The following is a 20292-nucleotide window of genomic DNA, read 5'->3' as shown; positions in this document are numbered from 1 at the left end:
ACATGCCAAAAAATTCAAGCCAAGCCCCCAAACCCAGCAACTATTCCACCATAAATGGTAAGTGCGGAAAGGCCCTTAATAATATTTCCGATAGCAGCAATTCTTGTCCAAGCCTCCCTGCAAAGTATTTTTGTCTAAGCACTGTATGGTCGTATTTTTCGCTCTATAAGATGCACCAGATCAGTGTTTCCCAACCTTGGGCCTCCAGCTGTTTTTGGACTACAACTCCCATCATCCCTAGCTAGCAAGACCAGTGGTCAGGGATGATGGGAATTGTAGTTCAAAAACAGCTGGAGGCCCAAGGTTGGGACTAGACCATAAGACGCACCTAGTTTTTGGAGGAGGAAAACAAGGAAAAAAATATTCTGAATCTCAGAAGCCAGAACAGCAAGAGGGATCACTGCACAGCTGTTCTGGCTTCAGGGATAGCTGTGCAGCCTGCATTCGCTCCATAACACACACACACACATTTCCCCTTACTTTTTAGGAGGGAAAAGTGAGTCTTATAGAGCAAAAAATACAGTAACTCTGAAGTCTCAAACAGGGGACTGAACGGTTTCAGCAATTGACTTCTGAATGCCGCCATTTTTAAGGCTGGATTAACATCAAAGACAACTTGCTAACCTGCATCTAATGGATAATCACAGCTATTACAATGGTACAGGCGACAACTGTTTAACACACATCCAAAAGACATTGTGTCAAACCCGGAAACGACCAAAAGCATCACTAAACATGGCCCCCCAAAGGGCAGAACTGGGATGGAGCAGACTGGGGTGTGTTTATATGTGCTCCGCCAATGCATGTGTGGGCTGGGAACGCCACCCCCCCCCAGCAACATGGTTGCTGACTGCATTTAGAAACCAGGAAGCATGGCTAGAGCCACATGATGGCTGCTTGACAGTAAAATACAACTAGGCCAACTTCCTACATTTTAGACTGGCAAAGGGAATACCTGTTACATAAAGCAAGTCGCACCTTTCTCTACTAATGAACTATGCCAATGATGCTCAAAACTCAGATTAAATCTTACAGACTTTAGATACTTTTGAATAATATTTTTGACTGACTTGGGGGCTTCTACATAGGTTTGCACGCAATATGTGACACTACCAATTTAAGCAAGGATTAACTTTTTAGGTACAGTACTGGAACAACTATTTAAACATTATTTCCAATTTCAATATTCCTGTTTTTTTGTTTTGTTTTATTGAGCTATTTGCTGGCTATGGAAATCTGCTCTCCCTAAATCCATTATTTAACACACAACTGATTAAGTTCAAATGTGCTCTGCCAATTTTCACAGAAAATTGGACTTAAACATTTATTTCAAACCACACATGAATGGCTGTGGGAGAAAGACTGCCTGGGGCTCTATTTGGAGGAATTATTTAAAATATTATCACAATGTGGAAAATTAACGTAAAGGGGGATGGGGAAGAGATGAGGTTACGTGAGGATTCAATTTTCATGTCTGAAGCCGCACTTAAAACAAAACAAAACACCCAACACAATTCTGCCACTCAGTCGGAACTGTTAAGGCTAGAAGCATAAAGCAGAACTAGCCAAATCGAATTAGGGGGAAATCTTTTGTACACCTGCCGACTCGCAGTCCGATTGAGATGTGCGCAGTCCAATTGCACACTTGAGATGTTTACGAGCGCACTTTATTAGACTTCTTCCTGCAGCTGCCCAACATTTACTCTAATTTAAGAAGCTCTAAATATTGTTGCCGTGGGCGACACAAGAACATAGAACTAGGCAAGACTCCACTAATAAAAAGGCTTTCACAGCGTTTCAGCCCTTGCTCACAAGTAAAGTTAAAATTTACGGCTTTCAAAATACTGGATCTGGGAGAGGTCAGGTTATATAGCTTCCAGTAATAAAAGAAATCGATATGGCAGCGCATCTGAGGAAGCCGGCAAACTAAATAAACACTTCATCCAAATCCACTTGGACCTGAATTAAGAGAACATAAAGTACCTGTGTTTATTTTCCTTGCTCTTTATCATTCAGATAGTTTGCATAGCCTGAGTTCCCACAGTCTGACACCAGGTGAGACACTAATATTTGCCAGCCAAGGGACAATTAAACTAGATGTCAGAGCCGAGTCTTTAACGTTGTCAAGAGATTCACTTGTACATGAGTATGTTATAAATACACCCAAGACTCAGTAGAGTTCATTAAAATAACTTACTGTATTTTTTTGCTCTATAAGACTCACTTTTTCCTTCCTAAAAAGTAAGAGGAAATGTGTGTGCGTCTTATGGAGCGAATGCAGGCTGCGCAGCTATCCCAGAAGCCAGAACAGCAAGAGGGATTGCTGATTTCACTGCACAGCGATCCCTCTTGCTGTTCTGGCTTCTGAGATTCAGAATATTTTTTTCTTGTTTTCCTCCTCCAAAAACTAGGTGCGTCTTGTGGTCTGGTGCGTCTTATAGAGCGAAAAATATGGTAATACACCCATGCCTGATTCATAAAGAACGGTTGTTGGGAGCCATCAAAACACTTCCCTTAGTTCAGTCTAATAACTTGAAATCGTGTGGTAGGTCAGATCTTCTGGAGTCATCCTAATCACATCAACGGCTACACTATTTTCACCCATCTAAAACTGAGAATAAGAGTTAGTACGTAAGACCAGGGCCAGATTTAGGTTTGAGGAGGCCTTAAGCTACTGAAGGTAATGGGGCCCTTTATATGTCCAGCTGCCCTTTGTCAACAACAAATTGTTGCTTTTTTTTGTGTTGAATATATGCTATATGGTAATTTATGGACCTAATAGGTATCTAAAGCCATTTCCACACGTTGCCATGCAACCAGTCCATGCAGAATGTAGGCACCCTATATATAAAAGTAAAGGTAAAGGTACCCCTGACCATTAGGTCCAGTTGTGGACGACTCTGGGGTTGCATGCTTATCTCACTATATAGGCCCAGGGAGCCGGCGTTTGTCCGCAGACAGCTTCTGGGTCATGTGCCCAGCATGACTAAGCCGCTTCTGGAGAACCAGAGAAGTGCACGGAAACGCTGTTTACCTTCCTGCCAGAGCGGTACCTATTTATCTACTTGCATTTTGACATGCTTTCGAACTGCTAGGGGGGCAGGAGCCAGGACCAAGCAACGGGAGCTCATCCCGTCACGGGGATTTGAACCGCCAACCTTCTGATCGGCAAGCCCTAGGCTCTGTCGTTTAGACCGCAGCACCACCCGCGTCCCTTGCGCTATATATAGAAATGAGCAAACCAGTGATATTTTAGGGAACAGGCTAGCAGGCGGGGCCCATTACTTACATCATAGGAGCCTACACAACACAAAACACTGTTGCTGTATGTAGGTTTTATTTTATTTGTTTTTTATCTTATATTTTGGAAATGTACAGCCAGTGTTTTTTTTCTTTAATTTTTTGGGGGGTTCCCAGGAGAGTGGGCCCCTAAGCTATAACTTGTTTAGCTTATACGTAAATCCAGGACTGCGTATCGCCATCCCTTCCACACACACACACACACACACACACACACACACACTAAGATGACACGGCAAGCAGATTTTGAGGAAGAAGGCAAAAGAAGGGCTGACTTCTCTTTGCTAATGAGGTTCATCTCTCATCGGATTTATACAGAGACAAACCACCTACCCTGGATCCAAACTATGTTAAGCAAACCAAGAAGTTTTCAGCGATGTTAAGAACACTCAACGCCAGCCGCAAACACTTTTACTGAAAATGATCAGAATGAGTACAAGACAGCAGATAAAATTCAAGAGGAAGCATGTGTTGATATTTGTACGCTGCCTACTAAAGAATTCGATTTAGCAGCTTCCCATCTAGAGATGGCTGTTTTAAGTCCACATTTTTGTAATGATGCTGTGTAAGCAAAGAATCTAGCATTTGGCACAGTTTCCAGCATCTTCAGAACCTGTGCTTGCTTTTTCTAAAAATAATCGTTTTTAAACCCCTTGGGGCCGTTGGTCCCATGACAACAGAAAAATATATATGGTGATATTGGGAGGCGCATAGGCAGTAGCACCAGAAAAAAACTGGAAATCAGAGCTGGAAGAAGTTCCAGTGGCAGTCTGTGGAGCTTTATAGGGACCTGCAGAAAATCTATAATCCTACCAGACAGCTGAAAAATCAACTCTAGTGTGTTAATGATTATATATGCATCTACAGGAGTCTTTTGAATCAACGAGAAACTCTACTACGTCCACCACAGGTATTACGTTTACGGCTTGTAATGCCTTAAGAGAGAATATAATGAAAATGATCTACAGGTGGTACTTAACCCCAGTCAAGCTGGCAAAAATTTATCATTTGCCCGATAATAAATGTTGGAAATGTAAAGAGATTGAGGGCACATTTTTTCACCTTTGGTGGACATGCCCTAGGATTAAGGTCTTCTGGGAGACGATATATAATGAAATGAAAAAGGTATTTAAATATACCTTTCAGAAGAAACCAGAGGCCTTTCTCCTGGGCATGGTCGGCCAATTGGTGCGAAGGGAGGATAGAACTTTCTTTATGTACGCAACAACAGCAGCAAGAATACTCATTGCAAAGTATTGGAAGACACAAGATTTACCCACCCGGGAAGAATGGCAGACGAAGGTGATGGAATATATGGAACTGGCTGAGATGACTGGCAGAATCCGGGACCAAGGAGAAGAGTCGGTGGAAGAAGATTGGAAAAAATTTTAAGTATATCTTCAAAAATATTGTAAAATTAAGGATTGTTAGAAAGATGCTGGAAAAAGAAAATTATATGGTTTTGGTAGAAATGATATAAAGGATTAAGTAAAAATGAATTGATGAAATTGATGAAAGACAGAATGTAAAATAACAATATATTAAGATAAATTATTAAGTTAAAAACAAGGTTGGAAGGATTTGCTGAAATAACAATTTGAACTAGAATACAAAAATGGGAGGTATGAGGAGGTCAAGGAAATAAGTAAAGGAAGAAAGTTAAGTAAAGGTTTAATCTGTTCTTTTTCTTTTTCAATGATTGTATTTTATCTTTGTATTTTTCTCTGTTTTTTGTATTTTTCTTTTTTCTTTTTGCAATTCTCGAATTCTGAATAAACATTATTAAAAAAAGAAAAAAAGAAACTCTACTACGTCCAGTTCTTGGGTGGGTGGGCTGGAATGGAGAGGTGAGGAATATTTCCCTTATAATTTACTATGGAATTGATTCATTACTGTATTTTTATATATATAGAAGGAAAGCACAGGTGTTTATAGGAACAGAGAAGCTGCCTTATACCAAGTCAGAACTCTGGCCCATTTAGCTTAGTACTGTCTGATCTGACTGTTAGCAGCTCTTCAGCATTTGGGGCGGGAGCTTTCCCCAGTCTTCCCTGGGAACCCCAGGAGCTGAACCTCCTGTACACAAGATAAGATGCTATATCAGAGAGCCATGTCCTTCCAGTCCCAACACTTCAGTTTGGAAAGCAAGCTAGCTTTGTCAACTTCTACAGTGGTACAGTGGTACCTCGGGTTACATATGCTTCAGGTTACATACGCTTCAGGTTACAGACTCTGCTAACCCAGAAATAGTACCTCGGGTTAAGAACTTTGCTTCAGGATGAGAACAGAAATTGTGCTCCGGTGGCGCGGGGGCAGCAGGAGGCCCCATTAGCTAAAGTGGTGCTTCAGGTTAAGAACAGTTTCAGGTTATGAACGGACCTCTGGAGCAAAGTGGTACTTAACCCGAGGTACCACTTTACCTTGGTTTAGGAACTTAATCCGTTCCAGAAGTCTGTTCTTAAACCAAGGTGTGCTTTCCCATAGCAGAAAGGGACTCAATTTACAAATGGAACACACTCAATAGGAAGCGAAACAAGTTCTTATTCCAAGGCAAAGTTCACAGACCAAAACACCTACTTCCGGGTTTGCAGCGTTTTTAATCCAGTTTGTTCATAAAGTAAGCTGTTCTTAAACCAAGGTCCCACTGTATTAGAATCATCCAGAACTGCACATATGACCCTCTCTGTAGAATTAAACAATAAGCAAATTCCCACCAATGTTTATTTGAAGAATGCACCTAAAACCCCCCACCAAAAATCCCTAAATCTTACTTTCTTCAAGGCTATAGGGCAGGGCTGGGGAACCTGCAGCCCTCTAGAATAGACCAGTGGTTCCCAAACTTTTTTTGGCCATGCCCCACTTAAGCATCTCTAAAATCCTGAAGCTCTGGTCTGGTCTGAAACTCAACATCAAAAAAACTGGTCCCATTACCTCCTGGCAAATAGAAGGGGAAGAAATGGAGGCAGTGAGAGATTTTACTTTCTTGGGCTCCATGATCACTGCAGATGGTGACAGCAGCCACGAAATTAAAAGACGCCTGCTTCTTGAGAGGAAAGCAATGACAAACCTAGACAGCATCTTAAAAAGCAGAGACATCACCTTGCCAACAAAGGTCCATATAGTTTAAGCTATGGTTTTCCCAGTAGTGATGAATGGAAGTGAGAGCTGGACCATAAAGAAGGCTGATCACCAAAGAATTGGTCACGAAGAGTCGGACACGACTAAATGACTAAACAACAACAAAAATACTGACACCCCTCCCCCGGTGACATATAATTCTTATTATTCAAAAAGTAAACTAATCACATGGAGGAAGCCTAAAAGTCCATTAACTGTTGATAACTCATTCTCGAATTGCCCCCCTTAAAAATTGCCCCCCTGTGCGTCGTGTGCCCCACGTTGGGAACTATGGCTCCAGATGATGTACTGCGACTCACATCAAGCCTTGCTGTTGAAGCTGCTAGAAGATTGAGGTCAACGGCATACGGAGGGCCTAAGATTCCCCAACTCTTCTAGAAAGGTTACCAATTTCCTCTAATCACTCTACCCCCCAAGATCGATATAGCTCAGTGCACAGTAATACTATCAAGGGCTTTTATTATTTCCAACCAAAGCAATGTTTCACTGTTACAGGTACTAATTCCCCTCCTTCGAGAGGTGGCTGTGTTAGTTTTGTTGCAGGAAAAACAGCACCTCGTGGTGCCTTAAAGACTAACCCATGTAGTGTGGCACAAGCTTTCGCAGACTCGAATCTAACAAAAAGCTTACGCCACAACAAATCTCTCATGCTGCAATCCTATATCCAGTCTCCTAGGAGTAAACCCTAATGAACTCGCAGTGCTAAGTAAAGATGGAGGACTGAACCACAAGTTTATAAGGTACCAAACTATCCTGTTATCATCATTCTGAGCATTGGAGGAGTTGAAGGGAGCAATGCCAAACCCAAAATATAAAACTTTGTCAGATGGCTTCCGGGACTCATTTTGAACTGAAATTGCTTATCAGTCTCTCCACGGATCAAACAAAATTCCTCATCTTTTGAGAGCTGAAGCTGTCAGAACAAAGGCCCGGTATAATTTTATCAGAAGCAGCTATGGTGTAATAACTTTTCCCCACTCTTCCCACCTAGAAGACTTAAAATTCATTTGCCATAAATACTGTAGCAATGTTCCAGCAATCAATTCAAAATGACAAACGCAGATGTAGTGAGTTATGCTCCAGGATATTTATAAAGTATCTAGAAATACCAGGGAAAGATCCAAAATCACTTAATTTGATATTACACCCATAAATTAATGTATTTGTTGGGACAACAACATTCCTCAATTTTCAGAGAATATACACAGGCGAACAGTGTCATTTATTCTGCTATGTTCACATTAACGTAGTTGAAAGCTTTATCTTTGGACAAATTCTCTGCATTCATATAAATAATGTTTTTATAACCACTATGAGGCATGAACATTAGAATTCAGATCACTAATGACAAGAAGTCAATGGAATTGTGCTTCAGCATCATATTATCATATTATGCTTTTTATAGTTTTGACCAATGCTACAGTTTAAAGATACCTTGATTAACCCTTTTCAAGATCTGTTCAATTGCATTAACTCATCTTTTCAAAATACGGTCTCTTCTATATTTTTGAACTAAGTATCAGGACTAGCATCCTGTTTTAAAATGTTTTTATTTCTCCTTTCAATATATAATATAGGAGAACTGCTATGAACATCTTAACAGCCTTTGCATAAGTCACCCATTCTTAGAGCATTCAGAATACAGTGGTACCTCGGGTTAAGTACTTAATTTGTTCCGGAGGTCCGTTCTTAACCTGAAACTGTTCTTAACCTGAAGCACCACTTTAGCTAATGGGGCCTCCCACTGCTGCCGCATCACCAGAGCACAATTTCTGTTCTCATCCTGAAGCAAAGTTCTTAACCCAAGGTACTATTTCTGGGTTAGCGGAGTCTGTAACCTGAAGCGTATGTAACCCGAGGTACCACTGTACCGTGATAGTAAGGAAAATACATTGCCATGCCATACAAATAGAATGCAAGAATATACTCCTAATCAAGATGATCTCTCCAAAGTCCACCAGGAGACTGTGGGCTGGGGGTCCTTGTCTACTCTTCCTGCCTCATGCAAGATATAAATGGTTGCCATGCCATGTAAAAAGAAGAGGGGCATGTTAAGTTTTTCTGCCATTACTGCTGACCAGACTCCTTAGGACCATGCTTTGACTCGTGTTGCTACTATACTGTTTGAATAAATACTGTAATATTAAAGATATGTAATCACTTGAAAGAATCAATTAGGCCTAGCATTAAATTGGGATTAAATAAATAAGAAAATGTACGATAAGAAAAGTTAGGAAATAGGACTATGACTGTGATATGGTTTTATGAAATAATGATATTGGAAACTGTTATATATAATTACTAAGAAACTCAGATGGAAGAGATTTGAGGAAGTCAAGGAATATGTTTATGAAGATGGATTTTGATTAATTAATTAAGTTTTTGTTTATGTGGTGATTTGATGTATTTTATGTTATATGTTCTTTTTTTCTTTATTCTTTTTCCGTTTCATTCTTTTTACTTTATTATTGTTGGCTCTTTCTTCTGTTATGTTTATGTATAGAAAATAATAAATATTATTGGGGGGGGGGAAAGATAAACCTAAAACTTCCCGCTCAAAAAAAATTACGAAAATATATATAATGAAATATTACCATACTTTTCCGTCTATGAGACGCCCCCTATTTTGAGGGACTCAAATTTAAGAAAATGGGGAGAGATGGCACAGACTTGTTGAGCTTTTTTTTTTTTTTTTTTTTTTTTGCAGAGGATTGCTCAGAGTTGATGAGCTTTTTGCAATTGCCGAGAATCGCTCAGTTGCACGCCTCTCATCTGTCCCCTCACTGGCAGAAGCTGACAATCGCCTGCCCAATTGCCACAGCATCAGCCAATCAACACCAGCCATTGACGCAGCAACCAATGACATGCCAAATAGCTGCTGACAGCCGCGGCAGCAACCAATCAAATGTCCACCCCATGCGCTATCCAGGTATAAGACGGCCCCCACTTTTTCGCATAATTTTTAAAGAAAAAAAAGAGTCTTCTACATGGAAAACTACAGTATTTTAAACAGTTTGCTACTCCCCCAAACCTAGTCAATGAAGAATGGCGTTGGGCCCCCTCAGTTACCCGTCCCAATTGCATCAGTGACTAAATGTTGCAAAGTGCATTTACTTCTTCGAAATCTCACCATGTTTAATAAGCATTACTTAATTTTTTTCTCCTTAGTTATTTATTTATTCAGTTTACATCTTTCCCTTCCGTCCTGAAGGAACGCTTAAGGAATGATAAATATTCATGTTACGAATTTTTTGTCTCACCTTGTGAAACTAAACTGAGATGTTTGGTTGTCCATGATATTATTGCAGTCTCCTAACATGAAGGGTCATTTTCTTTTCCACAGAAGCAACCGTGTACATTCAAGGGAAAGGGAACTGAGAGGTGGTGGCAATGGCAAGCAGAATAAAATTCAGTTGGAGAGGGAAAATAGAAACACACAGTGCTTTCCCCATGAACTTGAATAAGCTCCTGTGGACTGATATTATCTCTAGGCCTTCAAGTAGGAACATGGAGTAGAAAAGTATTTTCCCTTTTTTCCAATTTGACTGGTGAGACAAGCAGCGTTGTCTAGCACACAAGAGTGGTGGATTTGCATTCAGATTTTAGTACAGGAAAGGGTTCAATGACTGACCTTTAACAAGCCACCACAATTCCGCCTCAGTTTTACAGTGGTGCCTCGCAAGACGAAAAGAATCCGTTCCGTGAGTCTCTTCGTCTTGCGGTTTTTTCGTCTTGTGAAGCAAGCCCATTAGCGGCTTAGCAGATTAGCGCTATTAGCGGCTTAGCGGATCAGCTGATAAGTGGCTTAGCGGCTTAGCGGATCAGCTGATAAGCGGCTTGGCGGCTTAGAAAAGGGGGGGGAGGGGAAAAAACCCACAGGAACTCGCAAGACATTTTCGTCTTGCAAAGCAAGCCCATAGGAAATTCGTTTTGCGAAGCACCTCCAAAACGGAAAACCCTTTCGTCTAGCGGGTTTTCCGTCTTGTAAGGCATTCGTCTTGCGGGGCACCACTGTACTTCCAAAAAATGGGATGACTGATTACTTGCCTCTTAAGCCATAGGAATGGGCCTGTGCTATACCAGATAGAAGAAGAAGAAGAAGAGTGTGGATTTGATATCCCGCTTTATCACTACCCGAAGGAGTCTCAAAGCGGCTAACATTCTCCTTTCACCCACAACAAACACTCTGTGAGGTGAGTAAGGCTGAGAGACTTCAGAGAAGTGTGACTAGCCCAAGGTCACCCAGCAGCTGCATGTGGAGGAGCGGGGAAGCGAACCTGGTTCACCAGATTACGAGTCTACCGCTCTTAACCACTACACCACACTGGTGGAGCAGAGACGCGAACCTGGTTCCCCAGATTACGAGTCTACCGCTCTTAACCACTACACCACACTGGAGGAGCAGAGACCACGAACCCGGTTCTCCAGATTACGAGTCTATCGCTCTTAACCACTACACCACACTGGCACTACACCACAGATAGGTGGGGTATAAATAAATATGTAAAAAATATTTTTATTATTCTAACATATTTCCAGGTACTCCCTTTTCACACGGATCAAGGTTTGAAGCTGAATAAAACTAGTGATCTATGACTAAATCACAGCCTGACAACAGCCAAGTACATGTACTGGTTAAAGATTAGCAGTGCCATATCATGGGTTGCTGTTCCCAGGGCAGGGGCATGCATGCCAGGGGTGCCTGCGCGCTGGAGGGCAGGACGCAGCGAGTGAACGGAGCCTGCCATGAGGGGAGGGCAGTCAGACGATACAGCCCTTGGTGGGCAAACCCCCCTGACACATGCAAAGAGGAGCACAAGACCGGGCTGTGCTGGGGGTGCCTGGGAGGCCCTGGTTCACACCCCTCAAAATTGTGGCCCCTGGCCACACTATGTCCCTCTAGATTAGTGTCTCTTACAGATGTCTAGTAGTTGTACACCTCTGTGTAAATGCAAACAAAGGCAATGTTGTAGCTGGGAAATAGATTTGGTAGTGCTTCACATAAATTGCCTTGAAACCAGATTACTATTTTCACATAGAAACTAAGAGTGCCTCCTTTGAAATATGCCAAATGTATTCAATGGGGCTTACTTATTTTGGTAAATGTATGGTCTTCTAAGACTTAAACATTCATATGCTTCATACCTAGCCAAAAAGGCTTCAGATATTTTGTGTCCCCTCCCCCCGCTTCCAGAATGTCTTAGCTCTCTGCAGATAGGAGGAGAAAGCTTATTTAAGGATATGGGATATCATCCACCAACATCTTGTAAGACTTGAGGAAGGATGTGATTTCTTTCAGAGACTGACCACAACGAAATTCTGAGACGATATTTTGCCTGAAGGCAGTGCTAGATAACCATCAACTTAAATTCTTGGCAGACATTAAGAACTCCAAGGCAGCATTCCAACGGACAGATGGTTGGCAAGTGGTCCATCCTCAAAGCTCAAATGGCTTATCTGTGGTCATGATTATTTTGATGTGGTCCATCAAGACAAGGGGGGGGGTGAAAGAAAACTGATGAAGGTTCCAGAATGGCGAAAATTGTTACTGACCATTCTCAATTCCCATATGGAGCATGTTCTACTAAACCTTAAAGGAAACAACTCAGGTGTCACAGTCCGGTTCACGGGCAATCAAAGTCCCGGCAGGCGACGCCAGGACCAGATGGCGGGGTGGGAGCAGGAATGGGGGTCCAGAAGCCAGGAGTCAGGAAGCCAAGTGTCCAAGGGTCCGGAAGCAAGGAGTCACAAAGTCAAGGGTCTGAGAATCAAGAAGCAAGGAGTCACAAAGCCAGGGGTCCAAGAAGCAAGGAGTCACAAAGCCAGGGGTCCAAGGATCAAGAAGTCAAACACAGCAAGGTAGGGAACATGTTGCTGTGGCAAAAAGCCGAAGGGAAATGCTGACCTTATATCCCTTCCCGGCTCTTGCCACCAGGTGCTGTGAGTTACCAATCGGCCTCACCTGTGCAGCCACACCTTGTCTCTTCAGAACAAACTCAGGAAGGCCCCAGTCCTGCAAAGTCCAATCGGTCACAGGGCCTGGCTCCTGCATGCACACCTGACATCAGGTAGCTGGTGCACTCTAATTATGGGATGGAATATGCTTGCAATCCCTGCTGTGGCTTCCTGCAGTCATATATCTCAGTTACAGTTGCGAACGAGACATGCGACATGTAAGATGGCTTAGTGCTGACATGTCATAACCACCACGTTGAGCTTTTAATCTCTTGAAGAGACTAAGAAAATCTTCAACTCTGTTCAGTCATCATTCTTGTGATAAACTTTTTTTTGTATGAGAATACATCTTTCCACAAGGGTCAACATTGATGCCAAAATCCAGCATCGCCTGAGCTTTGCGAGTGTGGCTTTCTCCTGACTGAAATGCAGAGTGTTTCAGGACCGGGACATTCGCAAGGAAACCAAAATGCTTGTTTACAAAGCTATTGTACTACCAGCCTTACTGTATGCTTGTGAAACATGGACCACTTACAAATGCCATCTCCAACTTCTCAAAAGTTTCCATCAACAGTGTCTCCAAAAAGCTTACACATCACTTGGGAAGATAGGCAAACTAATATCAGTGTACTGGATGAAGCAAAGATCACCAGTGTTGAAGCAGTGATTCCTCAACATCAATTTCGTTGGACTGGTCATGCTGTGCGGATGACTGATTATCGTCTTCCAAAGCAACTTCTCTATTCCGAACTTAAAAATGGAAAGTGTAATGCTGGTGGTCAACAAAGGAGGTTTAAAGACTGTCTCAAGGCAAATCTTAAAAAAATGAGTATAAACACCGACAACTGGAAAACACTGGCCTGCGAGCGCTCCAGTTGGAGAACAGCCTTTACCAAAGGTGTAATGGACTTTGAAGACACTCGAACTCAGAACTTAAGGGACAAATGTGCTAAGAGGAAGGCACACTTGGCAAATCCACACAGTGATCAACTCCTACCTGGAAATCAATGTCCCCACTGTGGAAAGACGTGTGGGTCCAGAATTGGCCTCCACAGTCACTTACAGACTCATTGTTGAAATCATGTTTATGGAAGACATTCTTACTTGGCTACGAATGATCGCCAAAGAAGAAGAAGACTGCCAAAGTGAAGCAGCTAAAAATGGAGCACTTTTGAAGACTATCCAATGATAGCGACTACTCAGAAGGCTTTCAAAATGGACTAGGCAAAGTCATGTCTAGATCTAGCGGCTACCAGTCCAGATGTTAGCCCAGTGAACTTCCGTTTTCATATTCACTGTCGTTCTGAATACAGGAGCTGGGTACAAAACTGCAAGTGCCTAGTCTGTGGTCTCAGCATATATCCCATCAGAAATCCAAAATGCACAAGAAGCCGCTCTTCCTGCTCAGTTCGTGTTTGCGGTAGCTTGGTCTCTCCTGTGTTTTACATGCCCTTTTAAACAAGACAACATTTCAATTGATGTGAGGACTGATGTGGTGGCTGATGTGGGTGACTTCTCCGTCGATGGGAGTCACAACCTCACCATTTTGTAGTCCAGTCATTCTTTATGCTCTTTTCAATGTGGCAGCCATTTTGTGTTATCCGCAGCCCTGTGGCAGCCATTTTGTGACTGGTGCCCACAGAACTTTCTCGAAATTCCAAATGTGCCCACAGCTCCAAAAAAGTTGGCAACCCTTGGCGTCCACAAAATTGTGTATCAGCACTTCTGTATATTTCATTAGAGGTCCATGGCTTTCTACTCTCTTAGAATATTTTCCTGCTTAAAGATTTCGGATCCAACGTTGGCATTTTAAGCATTCCAGCAAAAGTGTCTCTTAGAAACTTCTGTGCCTAAAAATAGCTGACCCAACTCATTTAAGTATACTTCCTTCCTTATAATCTTGGAGTACTTACTTTTTGAGGAGGCTTATCCGAGTCTCACACTTCCAGTATAATGAGTTTCTTTACAGTTTATTGTTCGGTGTGATGTCTGAGGCTTAAATATTTCATGGAGAACAATTTCTCTTTTTGATGTGTGGGATTCCTCAAGCATGTCCCTTTCTTCTTCCAGTCAGCTGAGATGTGCCCCTTTTAAAGGTGAAAGTAAGCAGCTGATCTGATGTAAAATTAAATTCCTATAGATATGCACTCAATCCAGCCTGAACTTGAATTGTTGAGATAAGTATAGTAATTCAGATGGATGTGTGAGTGCCGGCCTGCAATTCAGTTGGAGGCAACTCCTTGTAGTAACTTCAGTTGAACAGACTTTTAAGTGCAATCTACTTGGCTCCTAAAATACGGTACTTGGACACTATTTGTCGCACAGCTGGGATAAGTGTGTTTTGAACACCACTTGAACCTTGCTTCTTCTTTCTTACGTTCTATAAGAAAAACACACAGTTCCCTAACTGCACATTAAACATATACAGTTGACAGTAGTCAGTTGTATTTATATTAATGTGTCACTGCAGTGGGGTTCCTTATCGTTACACATTGGTAGCACTAATCTTGCTGACTGGAGCATGCTGAACGGTATATCCCCAATTTTTTATCTGGAACAAAGTATTTGATTAATAATGTTTGATGTCAACAAAGAATGTGTGGCTCTTATCAACCTAAAGATTGTTTTAATGATTTTTAAAATTAAAATGGTTATCTGTGAAATTTCAGCCTTCTAAGTAATGCAAAAATGCTTGAAAATTCAATCTTAAATTAAAATGAATTCTCTATTAAAGATAATGCATGCACGTGGTCCTAAAGCCAAATTTTTCAGAGTCATTTGCCATCCTGGAATTTGTGTTTTTGTTGTTACTGTTAATTTCTGCTGCTCTTCTACCTATTCCTGTTCAGGTACCGTATACTCTGCCATGTAAACATGATGACCCATGACCCCTCTGGTTTGCAGATCTTACAAACCAATGTAGTATGTGGATTTTCAGATGTGATGTTCTGCAAATAAAACAGGAAAAGTACCATCCTTTGTTCTACTAAAGAATGCCTCACATATAACACCACCTTGGGTGGTTCTCTTACAAAGGGAATACAGTGGTACCTCGGGTTAAGTACTTAATTTGTTCCGGAGGTCCGTTCTTAACCTGAAACTGTTCTTAACCTGAAGCACCACTTTAGCTAATGGGGCCTCCTGCTGCCGCTGCGCCACCGGAGCACAATTTCTGTTCTTATCCTGAAGCAAAGTTCTTAACCTGAAGCACTATTTCTGGGTTAGCGGAGTCTGTAACCTGAAGCGTATGTAACCTGAAGCATATGTAACCCAAGGTACCACTGTAAGGGGGGAAAACACTGTTGCATACCACAAAGAAGTTAAATGAGTGTTTCCCAAACTTGGGTCTCGAGCTGCTTTTGGACTACAAATCCCATAATCCCAGACCCCTGGTCTTGCTAGCTAGGGATGATGGGAATTGTAGTCCCAAAAGCACCCAAGTTTCAGAAACACTGAGTTAAACTAAAACTCAGTTCAGAAAGTGAATGAAACAGCTGCCTGATTGATTGCCCCCATGCAAAAAATTTGCTGATTATGAGAAGGCTGTGTATTAAGGAGAAGGCTTCAAGATCTTTAACATCAAGATATGAGTGGGTGGTGCTGTGGTCTAAACCACTGAGCCTCTGGGGTTGCCGATCGGAAGGTCGGCGGTTTGAATCCCCATGACGGGGTGAGCTCCCGTTGCTCGGTCCCTGCTCCTGCCAACCTAGCAGTTTGAAAGCACGTCAAAGTGCAAGTAGATAAATAGGTACCGCTCTGGCGGGAAGGTAAACGGCCTTTCCGTGCGCTGCTCTGGTTTCACCAGAAGTGGCTTAGTCATGCTGGCCACATGACCTGGAAAAACTGTCTGCAGACAAACATCTGCTCCCTCAGCCAGTAAAGCAAGATGAGCGCCGCAACCCCCGAGCTGTTTGCGACTTGACTTAACCTTTATCTTTACCTTTATGAACATTCTACCTGTGGACACATCAGTGGAAGGATGGAGGGAGGAGAAGACGCCGAGTGAAAAGGTAAGGTAATGGGAGTGAACCACACCACCCTGTTTGCTGAGCATTTGACAGTAGCCAATTCTACAAGTCTGCATCACAACTAGAGTAAAGTAGTACTCTGTTAATCTTCCTCCTGTCCTCTGAGGTATAAAACTAGGAGGGCAGATGTATTATCCGGGAAGTGTTCCAACTTCATTAAGTCCAAGGCATCAGTGGTTCCAGCATGCCCACTGCCAGAGGAGTGTCACAAGCAGGAAAAAAAATCTAGCATCTGCAGGGAAAGGATTAAGGAAAATTAGGAACTCATCAGCAACTGCAGGTTTCGTTAGTGGCATGCAGTAGCTCACAGAGTTTGCCAGTGACGAGAGCCAACTTTTCAAGTCTCTATGGAACAGACCCCCCCCCCCCACAAACCTCCACCCACTGCTATCCTCCTGCATATCTGCTGACCTCTCAACCAGGACGGGAACTTGAAAAGACACTCACTGACTAGAGGCATAGAGCTAAGAGACAGAGGTCAATGGTGGGGTAATATAGAGCAAATTAAAAAGCACTCCACAATTCTAAATGGCTTTGCTGCAACAGAAGCATGTTCTGACATGGTGCATAAGCTGCCAAGGCTATTTTCCTCCCTCCCTTTGTTCAGAAGATTTCATAATTTTGTTGTTGTTCTAAAGTCAGCATGTTTGTATAGGGTATGCAACTTCTTAAAAGACTAGAAGGCAGTCTAACAGCAGAGGAGTTTTAAAAATGTATCTGCAAGATTCAAGTCTTTTTGAATATAAGAGGATTTCAGTACAGAAATGAAATGTTTATTTGCCAAGCTGAGATCATTTGGGAATTTTGCAGGTGCTTTGCAGCCAGGTGCTGTGAAAGAGTTTCCCATTTGAGCACCCTTTGATGAGCAGAATTGCATATAATTCATGATTTCCAAGATATGGGGTGATTTGCAAGAGATGGAGCTTTCTAAAGTTGTCCGAGGACTTTTGACATGTGCTTCAGTCCATCAAGCACTAGATATTTGGCTACCCAGCGTGACTCGTTTGCCTGCATTTGAGGGTAAAATTGCTTGACTTCACAGTGACCTTGATGCTGATATTATAGCAAGTCCAAATGAGGTGTCCAATATGCTATCTGAGAGAGTTTTGTGGGATCAATTTCAGTTAATGCAGTCTGAGAACACGGACAAAGTACTTGCTGATATGCAGCCATCCTCATGATCTCTCGACCCTTGGCCGATTAAAGCTAGCCAGGGAGGTTTCACTGCACGGGTTCAGACTAGTAAATGTCTCATTACTAGAAGGACAGATGCCTCTGGTTTTAAGAGGGGCTATTATACAACTTCCCTAAAGGTGAGAACTTCAGAGCAAATTGCGCTGGACAATTATAGGTCAATGGCCAACACTCCTTTTCTGGGTAAGTTGACTGAGAGAGTAGTGGCCATGCTACAAACATTCTTGGAAGATACAGATCATCTTGACCGGCTTTGGAGATGAATTGGCCCTGGTCACTCTCATGCATAGCTGTCAACTTACAGATTTGAAAATAAGGGACCAGCAGCCAAAATAAGGGACCTGCAGCCTCACCTGTTCCAGGCACTCTAGTCTTCCTGTCCTCCTACAGTCTGGTCAAACTCATGCTGGTAGCTTCAAGAATACTGTCCAACCAACTTTGTAACCAGAGGTTCAACTGAATAGAATCTGAATCACATGCACCACAAGGCCTATGTAGCCTCAACTTAAGATGGCTCCCCGGCCTGGCTTTGCACTGCAAAGTTTGCAGCAGCACATGCAACAAAATGGTGTCCAGCATTCAAAACCCCCCTCAGCTTGCATTAACTAGCCACACACAAGGCATGCAAGCTCCACCCCCCAGTCGTTCTTAGACTTCTTATTGGGTGAGCAACGCAGCCAAGCAACACAGTTGGAGCCTCCCTCCTCCCTGGCCGGCAGGGAGGGAGGGAGAGGAGCTGCTTCCTTTGAAATTTAAGGGACATCATTTAAGGGACATCATTTAAGGGACATCCATCAATAAGGGACAGCAGCGGGACATGGCGCTGGAATAAGGGACTGTCCCTTCAAATAAGGGACACTTGACAGCTATGCTCTGATGGATGGGGGTGTCAGAAATGTTCCTTCCCAGAGTGAAAGTGAGGGATCTGAGGCCCAAGGAGCGGGGAGGCAGAAAGAGATGGAGGTTTGCTTTCTTCACAGGCAGAGAGTGAAGCAAGCCCCTCCTCCCCTGGAATACTAGTCATAAATTCCCAGAGAAATTTAAGGCAGGCAGAGGAGCCGCAACTTTCAGACACGCTTTCAGAGGAGGAGATGCAAGCTGGATGGTCTGTTCCGGAATTTCCTCACTTTTGGAGAGTTCAGGCTTGGTGTCAAGCCCACAAGAGGAGCAGCAGCCGATGGCGTATTTCCTGTTGGAAAAGATTCCACACTCCAGTGGGCTCAACTGACCTATCTAGTGAGGAAGATTGAGCGGTGTACTCGGACTGAACTACTGTGTAAATAGCAATAAATCTGGACGTTATAAAACCACCAGCCTGTTCTCTCTTGGTGTGAGGGAGAGATTGTAAATCCTGACAGGGGGAGTGCAGTCCTGCTGTTGTTACTTGATCTCTCAGAGGTATTCAAGATGGCTGACCATGCTGTCTTCCTGGACCAGCTCTGTGGGAAAAGGTGGCACTCTCCCTTAGTGGTGCCATTCCTTCCTGCAAGACCATTAACACAGAGTGACTTTGAGTGATTGTATGTCAGCCCCCTGGCATATGGGCTTCCCCTCAGGGTACCATCTCGACCCCAATGGTTTTAAACAGTTGCTTGAGGGGTTGGTGATGGGCCAACAAACTGAAGCTGAATCCTAATAAGACAGAAGCCCCATGGGCAAGCAGTTCCCAAGTTTGGGAAACTGGCAGGTTGCCTGTTCCTGACAAAGTTGCACTCTCCCTGAAGGAGCAAGTATGTAGCTTAGATTCAACACTGTCACTGGAAGCAAAGGTGTCCTCAATGGTCAAGGGAGGGTTTTTTTTGTGTTTTTTACCAGCTGTGACTAATACTCCAGCTATGGCCGTTCTTGGACAGGGCTAGGATGGAGGGAAGAAAAGATAATTCCCTCGGTAGAATTACAGATTTGGAGTAGGACACTTAACTACTGGCTTCACCTAAACTCAAATCCTCCTGGTCTAATATCCCTAGTGCTGCAGGATTGTCACAAGAGCACCTGGACTAACATTGTCTATCAAAAACTTTACTCTTGTGGTTTATCACCACAACAGCTACTCACTTTGGGTTTTAGTAAAGCAAACAGTCTAATTTGTCAGCGCCTAAATGATATTAGGGACGCGGGTGGCGCTGTGGGTTAAACCACAGAGCCTAGGGCTTGCCGATCAGAAGGTCGGCAGTTCGAATTCCCACAACTGGGTGAGCTCCCGTTGCTTCGTCCCTGTTCCTGCCAACCTAGCAGTTCGAAAGCACGTCAAAGTGCAAGTAGATAAATAGGTACCGCTCCGGCGGAAAGGTAAACGTGTTTCCGTGCGCTGCTCTGGTTCACCAGAAGCGGCTTAGTCATGCTGGCCACATGACCCAGAAGTTGTACGCTGGCTCCCTCGGCCAATAAAGCGAGATGAGCGCGCAACCCCAGAGTCGGTCACGACTGGACCTAATGGTCAGGGTTCCTTTACCTTTACCTTTAAATGATATCAAGCATCAGAACAACTTGGCCACAATAAGGAAATTTTGCCCTTGGTATGACTATTTTCCACCTACCCATTTCGACTCTCTGGCACCCTATCTGCATAACCTAGCAATTCTAAAATACAGACACACTTTTACTCTCACAAGATTGAATGTATTGCCCTCGGCGGTACTTGAGGAATGATTCCAACAGATTCCACACGAAAAACGCT

General features: G+C 43.0%; 1 protein-coding gene and 1 long non-coding RNA gene across 3 annotated transcripts in view; both read right to left on the bottom strand.

Annotated features, from left to right (window-relative positions):
- Nucleotides 1-20292, bottom strand: part of PARD3B (par-3 family cell polarity regulator beta) — a 636273-nt gene that overhangs the window by 311457 nt on the left and 304524 nt on the right. The window lies entirely within an intron of this gene.
- LOC309335834 lies at nucleotides 6813-12006 on the bottom strand. The gene is made up of 3 exons (XR_014153762.1): nucleotides 11746-12006; nucleotides 9699-9812; nucleotides 6813-7351 (listed from the first exon to the last, which is right to left on the bottom strand). It is a non-coding gene; the product is annotated as an uncharacterized lncRNA (long non-coding RNA).

The sequence above is a fragment of the Podarcis erhardii genome (assembly GCF_964252035.2).
Source record: "Podarcis erhardii genome assembly, chromosome: 1".
Lineage (NCBI taxonomy): Eukaryota > Metazoa > Chordata > Lepidosauria > Squamata > Lacertidae > Podarcis > Podarcis erhardii.
The sequence above is the reverse complement of the archived record's forward strand: the minus strand, read 5'-3'. Positions and strand labels throughout refer to the sequence as shown.